This window comes from Rhipicephalus sanguineus, chromosome 3 (genome assembly GCF_013339695.2).
Source record: "Rhipicephalus sanguineus isolate Rsan-2018 chromosome 3, BIME_Rsan_1.4, whole genome shotgun sequence".
Lineage (NCBI taxonomy): Eukaryota > Metazoa > Arthropoda > Arachnida > Ixodida > Ixodidae > Rhipicephalus > Rhipicephalus sanguineus.
Window position 1 is genome coordinate 230,938,096 of NC_051178.1, and position 12,480 is coordinate 230,950,575.

Here is a 12,480-nt window from a genome sequence, read left to right on the forward strand (position 1 = left end):
TGTTGTATTTCTTTTTCGGTTGCGTGGTGGTGAAGAAGCCATATCAGCAACTAAATGTTTATTAGTTCATTAGGTTCATGACAAAATGGCAGCATAAGACACTGGAGCGCTGTCTTCGAGTCTGAGAAGATTGACCATGCTTGCGAGAGTTATTAAATTACGAACTCTAGGGCACATATTGCAAATCAGTTCTGCGGAATCCCGCAAGGTGGCGAAAGGGTTAAGAAAGAGAAAATAGACAACCACTCGTTGTAGCACGAAGCCACAAGGAAATCCATACGGATTTTTCAGAAATAAAGCCTCTTAGTTGCCGAAAAATTCGTCCTGGTCCGGGGTTCGAACCCGGGACCAACGCCTTTCCGGGGCGGTCGCTCTACCAATTGAGCTAACCAGGAAGCTAGCAATTGGCAGCTTCCCAATTGCTAGCTTCCTGGTTTCTAGCAATTGGGAAGCTGCCAATTGTTAGCTTCCTGGTTAGCTCAATTGGTAGAGCGACCGCCCCTGAAAGGCGTTGGTCCCGGGTTCGAACCCCGGACCAGGACGAATTTTTCGGCAACTAAGAGGCTTTATTTCTGAGAAATCCGTATGGATTTCCTTGTGGCTTCGTGCTACAAACGAGTGGTTGTCTGTTTTCCCTTTCTGAACTCTAGGGCAACACGGAGGGCAGTTCTGTTTTGCAGTTCAAGCATTACGGGTCTTGCATGCTCACTTATGCGGCAATAACGGCTTCAAACAGCACAGTTATATACGAACTGTTGTGGAAAAAATTTATTTCGTATTTACAGATGCGCGTTTCACGTTTACGTATGAACGTGCACAACTTAATCAAAATTAGATGGCATATCGTGAGACATGCTAAAGTCCGCAGCACTTCTATGAATAGTTGAAAAAGAGAGCGTCAAATTATGCAACCTTTGATGAATAGCCCTTTTTTAGTGCTGCGTGCGTAGAATTGATCTACGCATACTTAACCAGCAAGCTCTGCTTGTCTCGGTCCAGGCCAGAAGAAACAACTGTGTGCAGAAGCAGAGTACCCAACACACACACACACACACACACACACACACACACACACACACACACACACACACACACACACACACACACACACACACACACACACACACACACACACACACACACACACACACACACACACACACACACACACACACACACACACACACACACACACACACACTGTTGCTGTTATGCAGAAAAACAGGAAGCCAATAAGGGGGTTCGCTTTTCTTCATCACCAAAGAGAAAGGAGAAAAATCGAGTGAGAACAAGAGTGCTTTTTTTTTTTTCACTGGATAGGGGGGACTGGAAAGTGCTATCGCAATCAGTGGCCCAGAAATGCTGACCCGTCGAAGGCGTAATGAGGAAAGCATCGCGCCATCTGGCGTCAAGAGGCTGGGTATCCGCCTTCATTATCATTCAAATTATGCAAATGTAACTTTCACCCCGAGCTGCAGCTAAAACGTCTGATGAAACATCGAGCGGATCGTTCGTCGGCTGCCTTTCGAAAAGGCGGCCGCGCTGACTGGACTCTTTTTTTCCGAATCAGAAATCAGCACTCGCTGTCAAATGAACCGCACGCGTGAGGATAAAAGTCCGGAAAAAAATTAGAAAGCTGAAACAGGCAGGAAAGAACAATTCCGGATGGGGCAGCCTGTGAGTTTGCACCTCCAAGACGATAAATCCGCGATGAAACGAAAGCTGCCTCAATGCAAAATTGCGAAAGTGTGTGGTTAACGAGATAACGTTAATGACTGTCATGCGAGAGCAGTGTTTGTGGTGTTAACAGGAGAGAGAGAGAGAAAAAAACAACTTTATTTATTCTACCTGAAAGAGAAAGGGGCTGCGGGATGAAGGCGAGAAAGTTTATCCTTTTCGAGGTAGGCCTCTTTTACCACCACAGCCAACGTGGTGGTAAAAGATCTATCTATCTATCTATCTATCTATCTATCTATCTATCTATCTATCTATCTATCTATCTATCTATCTATCTATCTATCTATCTATCTATCTATCTATCTATCTATCTATCTATCTATCTATCTATCTATCTATCTATCTATCTATCTATCTATCTATCTATCTATCTATCTATCTATCTATCTATCTATCTATCTATCTATCTATCTATCTATCTATCTATCTATCTATCTATCTATAGCCTCCTGATGTTCGGGGTTGCAGCTGCACCTGGCAGCCTCCCACAGCGCCCGACTACGTAAAACTACAAAATTAGGAGGAGGGCAGTGGCTCTTAAATTACCACATAATGTGTTGGTCTAGGTCCGCTCTGCTATCAGGACAAAACCTGCAGGCTGCGCTAGCTGTTTTACACATGATGAACGTGCTATCACTGATTAAGCTGTACATTCCCCTTCGCTTCTGTTGCATCGTTAGACATTCGGGGGCAAGTAAAACAACGCAAAAAAGAATGAAAATGGTTGTTTGCTCTTGTGTTTTCCTTTTTAAATGCGAAGCATTTCTTAGCAAACCCAAGATACTTTGAGCGTTTCTTCCTATCTATCTATCTATCTATCTATCTATCTATCTATCTATCTATCTATCTATCTATCTATCTATCTATCTATCTATCTATCTATCTATCTATCTATCTATCTATCTATCTATCTATCTATCTATCTATCTAGCTACGTCTAGGAGCTCTCGTGATCACTTCCTTAGTGTAGACCGAAACTGACATGGGAGGGTAAGAGGGTTTGACGAATATGCCTGTCTGGTCATGACATGAATGACGTGAAAATCCTGTCACGTACGTCGTCAAACCCTTTTCTCCAGACAGCTGTGGCACATGCCCGTATACCGCAAGCCACGGCGATCAGCCTGAGCGTTAAGAAAAAACTGAACTGACGTTTGGGTGAGTTGGATTCTGTTGAACATATTGAGTGGATACAGCGGTGTTCGTGTCGCTTCTTCACCTCAGTCCTCGTTGTATCGCGCTGAATCCACTCAATATGTTCAAGAAAAACAGACACCGACAGCGATGACCTGACGAATGCAAAGAATAAAAATTAAGATCCCAGCAGGAATCGGACCCAAGCATTCTGCGTGGCAGTCAGGTACCACAGAGCCACGCCAGGTCTTGAAACTGCTTTGGAAAAGGACCCTATGCAGGCATAATGTCGGTGCGACGTCAATTGTAGTTGTAGTGCTGGCCATCTCATGTTATAACAAAGAAATCAACACTACGTGCTGGCCATCTCATTTTATAACAAAGCAATCAACACTACGTACGTACTCCTATGATACAGGCGTCATGTCGGGTTAATGTCACTTGTGGTTCCAGTGTTGGCTCCGGTTTTATAACAGTCTGATAAACATTACGTTTGCATTCCTATGATTCAGCAAGCTATATTCAAGCGTTGCTCCACCCGGGAGGAATGCGCTAACGAAAGTTGCGTACAATATTCACATCATCGCCCCGTAGCGTGCACTTCGTTTCGACGAAACAGACGTCTGTGCTCTAAAGAGAGTGCTGGTACTACGTCAGACCATTCAAACTTCAGTGTAGTCGGCGTGCCTGGTAAGCCCACGATGTGCGCACAACTACTCCATCGACAAAAACACGTCGATTATTGTCTGTTAGTTCGCCTTAATATCGATCCACAACGTAACTCTTGGCTGAAAGCCAAGAAATGCCGCGCAGAATTACTGGCTGCCTGCTTCGTATGAAACCGATTCCCACAAGGCGTGGGATCTGCCGAATTAATTTTTGAGGGGCACCTTAAGGTCGATGCATGTCCCGTGTGCAGCATGCGGCGTGTCTCAGTTTTGCGTGGAGTCCGCTAGGGGCGCGGCGGTGCACGAGGGCGTATCATAATTGTGACAGAGCAATATAAAATACCTAGAAGCACAAACCCTTTATACTAGTCGGCGATTTCAACGTAGAAATTATAGACCTTAGGACCGAGCTTTGTCGTCGACGCTCACTGTCATGGTGGCTGGAAAACCGTTGGTATAGTCGAAACATGGGTGTATGTGAATCAAAAAAAGGTTTACAGTAGACGAACAACAATCGTAATTATGACCAAATATAAAACATCTGCAAGCACAAACCCTTTATACTAGTCGGCGACTTCAACGTACACATTATGGACCTTAGGACTTAGCGCTGTCATCGATCTTTATGCCACTTTAAGTACACGAGAGGACGCTGCGGTGCAAATGCATATGTAAGCGCGTTCCAGACCCCACATTCCCTTTCTGCTATGGATGAAAACGAACGTAAGGCGCGGCATGCGGCGGCTCAACGGGAACGCCAACGACAAGCTACTACTCTGGAGGCGAGGGCGCGGTAAGCGGCGGCAAAACGGCGAAAACGACAAACGGGAGATTCACGGTGACCGAACGATCCCCAGAGCTTCGCCCACTCATCATCATTCACTTCGTGGATATGCGTGGATATTTTTCTTTTTTTTTTTGCACGTAGCAAGCGAACAAGAAAATGTGTAAAATGTGTGTCACACTATGCCGAGCCAAGTAGTGCGAAAGTGGCGTTGACGTTCCATCGCATAATAATTCAAGCCAGACATTACATCATCTGATGCATTTCCGTAATATCATTTGAACGTCAACACTTCCGCACTGCCTCCAAAATTAGCTCCACTTCGCTAAACTTAGTACAGGTAGAGATATTGAAGTCTTGCTCACGATTTTCATATATGAAAATTTCCTTGATTATATGGGCCCTTCCTATCATTTGTACTTTCCTTTACCCTTCTTTGTCCAGCAGTGGGTAGCCAGCCGGCGGTCTATGCATTCACTAAGATTATTCGCTCCATGAACTCTTACCGCCAAGCATTAATGTCTCTATCTCTTCCTCCTCCTCCTCATCATCCCCACCACCACCATCATTATCATCATCGTCAGCACCTCATCATATTTAAAGACAATGAACTGCCACTGTGTAGCAATGGTTCTGTCATTGAAAGCTTTCTCTCTGTCATTGAAAGCTTGCTAGTTCTGGGCACCACTTCACATGGCGTACCTGTGTATGCGGAGTCACTGATAAGTGCCACGCACCTCCTGTCACAGGGCTAATTAGAATGATGAGCAATGTAAATATAGGACGACTCGTTGCGAACTTTCGATAAAATCCAATGGTTCTTTGAGACAGTTAAAACTCATACTGTACTCTGCTGCACCTAGAAACGACAGGTAAGAAATTTTGGTTGCTTTCAAAAACGTCACGACGAGTCCCTTCTTGAGTTGTCCAAATACATCGAAGCGAAAGTAACAAAATGGCGTTGATATCTCGTATATTCAGGAATAGCTTTGTTTAACTTCCAGCAACCGCGCGAAGACGTGGGCTCAAATTTTTCCAGAGCAGCGCTTATACCGCCTATTCGATCACAAGTTAGAGGGCTACGCAAGAAACATAAACCTTTTTTTCCTTCCTCCGCCGCTCCGCCACATCATAAAACGAGAGACGAACTGATCCCTTGAGAAAACACCCACTTGGGGACAGCGAGCATAAATATTTGGGCAGCCAGGCGAGGAGTGGTTCCGAAAAAGCGTGAATATATGGGGATTATGCAAATCGCCGCGCACATTAGACCGGTCCGCCATTGCGTCTTCCTTTTTTTTTTCATCTTATAAAGCAGTTGAGAGCGCTGAATTCATTCGGAGAGAAAAACGGACTATGCATTCATCGTCATGCCCGATGGGCTGAGCAGCCCTTCAGCGAAGAGCAGATCTCGGGAAGCATAATACGTGGCGTAATTTTATTTTGCTCACTGTGCCCAGCTAAGGCCTCTTTGTTTCAAACACCTTCCCCAAACGGGCCTCCTTTATCGTCCTTTTATTTCAGAATGCGAGCAGCTCTAAAAAGTGGCAAACATTCGGTCTTTTCACGTACACACTTGCTTCTGTGGCCGCAAAAAAAGTAGGAAGAAGGCAAGGTCCAAAATTTTTCGGCATTTGAATACGAAATTGGTTGTGGACGGATATGCGAGGCTAGCTACTTGCACAAGGACCAAAAATGTTTTTGGCGTAAACAACGACCGAGTATTTTTGTTGACCCTAAAACGCGTTTATATGCGGACGTTTGTTGCCATTTTCTTCGGCAGCGTTCTCGCTTAGTGTCTGTCGACAGAGTTCTCTTCGTAATAGTCAACTTCTTAGCTGCACTTCCTGTTAGCAAAAAGAAATTGGCTGCAATTTGCTGTCCCCATTGCGAATAGATGTAAGTATAACCTGAATACCACGGGAAGTTGAGACCTAAACATGAGATTAGAAAAAAGGAGCACATCGGCACTATAACCAGGCGAAGGAATCGCTTTGAGGACAATACATTGCGTGGAAAATGGTGTCAATCGGGAAATGCTCATCTATAAAGTTTTCATAAGGAGGAAGATCGATCTTACGTCGAGGACTCAGAACTCGCTGGAGAAGCCAGGAAACAAGGTGCACTGTCTGTATTGTGTCTTCAGTACAGCACTCGGCTGTTTCACTTGTACGTAATTTTGTTCGCAATACAAAGGTGATCCAATATCAGTTGAGGTTAAAATTCCGTGCAGCTCGCACGCGATCTTCTTCTTCTATAATACACAAACACACGCAAAGAGAAACGTCTTCAAGAAGCTCGCGCACTTGAAACCATAAGTTGCGGTAAAAACAAAAAAAAAGCAAGGTCTGCCTGCGCAAGTCACATATCACTTGAATTTCAATTTGCGGGAATGTTTCCAAACGGCGGACGACGTTTGGGTGGAGTCGGCGGCAGTCGTTATTTATCGAGTCGATTGCACAGACTGGCGAATGTCGAAACGGGCCATCTCCCGCACCGGCCGGAGTCGGTGCCCCGCTTGCCGCTTTTCGACGAACGCTAAGGTGAAATGACAAATGACTCCCAGTGGCTGCTTACGGCGCTGGGCATGTGGCGGAGTTGAACTGAATGAGACATCCAGGGAGCTTAGAGATGTTAGCCGAGGCTGGAGGTATTGCAAGGTACAGTTCAGCGTGAACTAGATCTTAATAAACTGAAAGTAAATGTTTTAAGGACGTGTAGAAAAAACAGAGGCCGGACGCATGAGTATGGCACGTCATGCTGCTTTCAGCATGACGCTGCATTACGCTGCATGACGCTGCTGCTTTCAGCATGAAGAGCAGCATTACTTTCAGCATCCCAATTTATAGAATTGTTTGGCGAGATGTTTAAGTACTTAAAATGAGGGAGAAGGCTTAAGTGCGCGCGTGCGTGGGCAAAGTACTCACAGAGTGAGATGCGACAAGTGAGGCCTAAGTAATGCGTGTACTTTTGTGTCCACCGCCTTCAGTTTGTGTCATATCAGCGCAATTTTGGCTTGAACATTTACGTCAGAGCCAATCTTATCTTTAGCAGCCTACACACACACACACACACACACACACACACACACACACACACACACACACACACACACACACACACACACACACACACACACACACACACACACACACACACACACACACACACACACACACACACATACATACATACATACATACATACATACATACATACATACATACATGCATACATACATACATACATACATACATACATACATACATATCAACACACGCATGCGCGGCTGTCGAACGCCTTTCGAAAAAGCTGATTAAGAATTGATGGAATGCTCAGCTCAGTGGCAAACAACTAAAAAACTATTGATCGCAAAACGACAGCAAGCGGCACTAAAAGAATATTTTCCTTCACCAAAGCTTAAGTGTCAGCAAACCACGTATGGCTCTGTTTCTTTTGCAATCGTAACTATCTACAGCTTTCCATTCGAATTAACCTCCAACAGGGCAGGGCGGTTACGTTCATTTTACAGCGAAGCGCGTGCGTGAGTTCGCGTTTTATCTTCAAGGAGGCCCTCTTGTGAGCGCAACAGAAGCCACGCAAATGAGGAGCCCACCAATCCTCGGGCACCTCCTTGTTACCCGTTCTGCAATGCCTTCCAAGCCAAAACTAGATTAGCTACACTCGGAACACGGTCGTTCGAATGCAGACACTTCTACCGCAGAGAATTAAACAAATAAAACGATAATAACAAGAAAGAAGTGATGCAATAAGAGCACTGAACCTACGCCAACAAATTAGAAGAGAGGGCAGAGACGAGAGCAGCCGTATCATAGTCAATGTCAAGCCGAGCTTCGAGCCACAGCGCTAGTTTAGGGCGAATATACTTGAGGTTGCAGTGAAAGAGGAAACGGAGTGGAAGAGGTGGGGGCGGCGGTGGATGATCGACTTGCTCGTGCGTGTACAAAAACCAGAGCGTTTGGTGTCCTTATAGAGCGACAAAGGGTTGAGCTAGTTGGTACGGATTCGTGGTAGGAGATAGGCGTACAAACACAGGCAGAAGAGACCTCTTGCGTCCGTGTCTGTGCGACTGCCTTCTTGTTCGGCGTTCTCTAGGTGTATTCGCTGACGGGCGTCGTTAAGCAACGGGAGAATTCATGGAGTTCTACTTGCACGTGCCTCCCCCGTATTAGAGTCGGAGTGCTCACGTACTTCGCAGAATGAAAGGATAGCGACAAAAACGGAGCTCATTACGCAGTTGGCTGGTTTCCCCTCGACAGCTGCTCTTATTTCCTCCAGCTAGACTCGCTGTTTGCAAGCTAAAAATGACGAGACCAATAAAAGGAAAGGGATTATAAGTCGCGCACTCGTAATAAGCCCGAAAAGCATGAAGCAAATTGCTGTCACGCTGCGTTAAGAATACTGACAGCGCCAGTTCACGAAAGCTTATAAGGGACTGCCTTCGCTCTGCGAGGAACCCCTTACTGCCATGGGCGGCAAAATAATTGTGTACGTCACAATGGTAATCCCTTTAAGGTAGTGATGGCAGCAAGATGGCGCGACTAATCTTGCAGCCATTGAACACTGATAAGTTATTTTTATTGCGATAGCAATTACATGGACAGTCTCGGCTGAATTTTGCCGTCGCCGTCATGCACCGTATATGTATAAGTATGTCTATATATATAAAAGCCCCAAAGAAAAATAATTCAGAAAAGTGCTTCCGAAGCGCGGAATCGAACCAGGGACCTCTTCCTCCTCAGCGAGTGGCGCTATCCACTACGCCACGAAACGCAGATCCTCCACGTAGCTAACGGCGAGCGTTATATACACACCCTTTACCGCTGGACGGACTCAGAGACGGCAGGCTACAATAAGCGTTTCTTCATTACCAGCGAGATGGCGCTAGGAGCCCGACGGGCGCATTTAAAAGTCGTCGGCGAGCTCGCTCGCTTCTTCTTATATTTGCGCATGGGAGAACCTTGCCCTTCCGCTGTCTGCTCGCGCGGTTTTCTCGTGGTGAGGGTAAGAGGAACGTTTCAAGCTTTCACCGTGATGTCCGCGCTCATGTTACGGCGCGTACGGATGCCACTCGACCTCAGGGACGCCGCTAAACGAACAAACAGAAGATGAGCGCGAACTATCAAGTGTCACAGCTCGACACTTGAAGCACGCCAGTTTCCTTCGCTGCTTCGGCCGCCTTTGCAACAGGAGCGCTGTTCAAACTGAGAGTATCCATTGGCGAGCCTCACTTAGTATAGCATTAATTTCTTGCTATCGCATTCATTGCTTCGCCCTTGCGGCGAAACTGTGACTTTTTTTTTAGAATAAAAAATGCTCGTCGGGGTTAGCCGCCAGAGTAACCAGACTGAGGTAGGCATATCGTATTCCGATATATATTAGATATTGCACTCGTCTCTTTCAAGGCGAAGAATTACAACAGCGACTAAAGATGGTACTTTTTCCGCTTTCCTTCCGGTGTAGCTTTCAAAGATATTTGGGTTAACCATGTCAAATACACAAAATAGCACACATATCGATACTATGAACAGTTAACATGATACAGTGAATAGACGCTAGTGTACTCTCGAAACACGGAAATATGTTCGACAGCTCATAGCTGCGCTCTCCAAACGTCAAGCGGAAGAGAAACATTTGCTTCAATGAAAGGAAAAGAAAACGAACTCGCTGTTCTGAACATAATTCCGTATTGACTATGAGGAGCCACTCCCAACATTGTCCGCACTAACTTCATTGAAATGAACATTCCCGTTTCGTTAGCGCGGTGGTTCTTTTTCTTTACGTTGTTATGGCCTGGAGCAAAACGAAGCCTCCCAAAAAGCGTCCCAGACGAAACGGCGTTTTCGCAGCTGAACAACTTTGGCTAAACAAGGACAACAAAGAAATGAGAGATGCGCGCGCCAGTTGCTATCTGTTCCTGCAGCCTGCAAAATAAAACGAAGAGGCTTCGTCTCGAGGATGCTTCAAACTCTAATGGCGTTCCCATGTCGCCAACTTCGTGGGCAGGTTTTGAGCAGCTGCTATCTACACCGAGAAGAGACTCGCGCGGCAACATCTGGACTCCTTCCAAATGTTCTCCACTTTTTGACTGCCTATTGGAAAATCACCTTACGCTTTTTTTTTTTCAGCGCTATGTACAATGCCGGCATCATTTCTTTCCTGCGCTCTTTTTACGTGAGAACATCGAAGCTCTAATATAAGTGAGGCATTAGAAGCACAAGCGCAAAAGATGCATAAACGCAGGAACAAAAAGCGTCCAAAGAACATTCGTACCCTCGTTTTTTTTTCCTGCCGAAATGATTCGCTCATACACCGACACCGGCTGGTCTTTGATAAACGCAGAGAGCATCGGAAGTCGAAGCACATCGCGAGGAGCGGAGGTAAGGAGTGGGGAACAGCGAGAGAAAAAGAGAAAAGAAAGGCAGTTTTCACCAAAAATCTGCTGCAGCAGCCACGCCGCGTCTCCCGTGTCCTTGCCCGCAACTACGTGTGCGATGTTCTTGAATAGCCAACATCGACCGAACTCCGATATAAGAAGCAAGGAAGCTGAGAAAAAGGGGAAGCGTCGTTGTTCTCTAAGCAGCGACCGAAAATATCTGTTGAGTGAAGAGTACCGTTAAAGTTGGAAAGAAAACTCTCAACAAGAAATAAAAGTTGTTGAACTTCCACGGTCGTAGAAGTATTATGAGAGTATTGTCGCTCAATTTTCTTTTTTTGGCTTCCACTGTAAGGGCGAGTGTGTTACCACACCATTTCTATTCTCGTACGGCCCAACGTTTAAGCACACCTCGTGCTCTAAAGTGAAAACAGGATCGCTTGTTTACGGAAACGAGGTACCGAATCGGGACGCAACTCTTAGTTGAGACCGAAAACTCGATTAGAGCGGACTACGTCTTGCGTGCCGTTAACTCCGCGGCTCCGCCCCCCTCCCCCATTGCATACAGAGTTGCGAGCCATAAACTAACCGCATGCTCTTCGAAGGAGGCAAGTATAGATCACTCCGGGGAGAATTCGCTTCCGCGAAGGTCCCGATACAGTCATTTCATGCCGGACCGACGCAGCGGTGAGCGACCGCAACTTTCCTCTCACAGACGGGACCGAAGAAAGACGAAAGTAGAAAAGATGAGTCACTCGCGTTAATAGAAAGAAAAGTAGAAACGAAGGAAGCTTGAAGAAGAGAACAAGATGGCTATGGCCAGCCGTAAAACAAGTGATGCATTGCCGGGGAGCAATTAAAGATACACGAGGAGCCGCGATCAAAGCGACCGGTCCTGGACAGAGAAAACGAGCTTAACATGGCTAACGAGCCTGTGCTAGCCGATTGGCTTCAGAGGCCCCGCCGAGCCAAAGGGAAAGGCAAGCGGGGATCATTAATCCGTGCCTCGTTAGGGTGCGACGCCACTTGTCCCTTGTTCATTGTCTCTCGCGCGAGCACAACCGCGGGCTTTGGCGATGCGGAGTAAGTAACGCGCGCCCACCCTGCGTCTATCGCTCTCTCGGCCGAAGCTTTCGGGTACGGCACTACAGACGTGAATCGGGCTCGTTAGGGCAATCCCGGCGCTTGTAGGGCGGCCGCTTTGCTGATGTAAGGCTTACATACACCGACCAGACCCATGTGTGTGTACAACGCGGGGCTTCCGGTGGCCCAAGCCTCGAGAATTAAGAGTCCTCCTGATCCCAAGCAGCAGGCAGCGTGGGCGTAGTCGCGCTGCTCTGGTGGCCCGGTGAAATGGAAAGAGAACGACAGTTCAGCACAGGCCAAACGCCGATAGAGACAGACAGATGTGGGCCATGTTCGTGGGTGAAGTGGTACACACGCGGCTGTAGTGAAGACAAATGTGACCGGCGAACGCTGACGTCATGTAAAGCGTTCTTCGCGTCGGCTTATACGCTTGAGTTCCCGTAAACCTAATAGAAACGTTTGCGAAGAGAGACGATATAGGGGTTGCATTGCAATCGTAACGAGGCTGTGAATGAGTGAGCGAGTGAGGTGAGAGCGAAGTGAGTTATGTGAGCGAATTGAGTGAGTGAGTGAGTGAGTGAGTGAGTGAGTGAGTGAGTGAGTGAGTGAGTGAGTGAGTGAGTGAGTGAGTGAGTGAGTGAGTGAGTGAGTGAGTGAGTGAGTGAGTGAAGTGA

The 12,480-nt window shown here is 46.6% G+C and overlaps 2 non-coding genes across 2 annotated transcripts; one reads left to right on the forward strand and one right to left on the reverse strand.

The window, feature by feature from the left end:
- Positions 1–321: 321 nt before the first annotated feature.
- Positions 322–395, reverse strand: Trnas-gga (transfer RNA serine (anticodon GGA)). The gene has a single exon. It is a non-coding gene; the product is annotated as a tRNA-Ser (tRNA).
- A 73-nt stretch (positions 396–468) lies between these two features.
- Positions 469–542, forward strand: Trnas-uga (transfer RNA serine (anticodon UGA)). Its single transcript has one exon. It is a non-coding gene; the product is annotated as a tRNA-Ser (tRNA).
- The last annotated feature ends 11,938 nt before the right edge of the window (positions 543–12,480 follow it).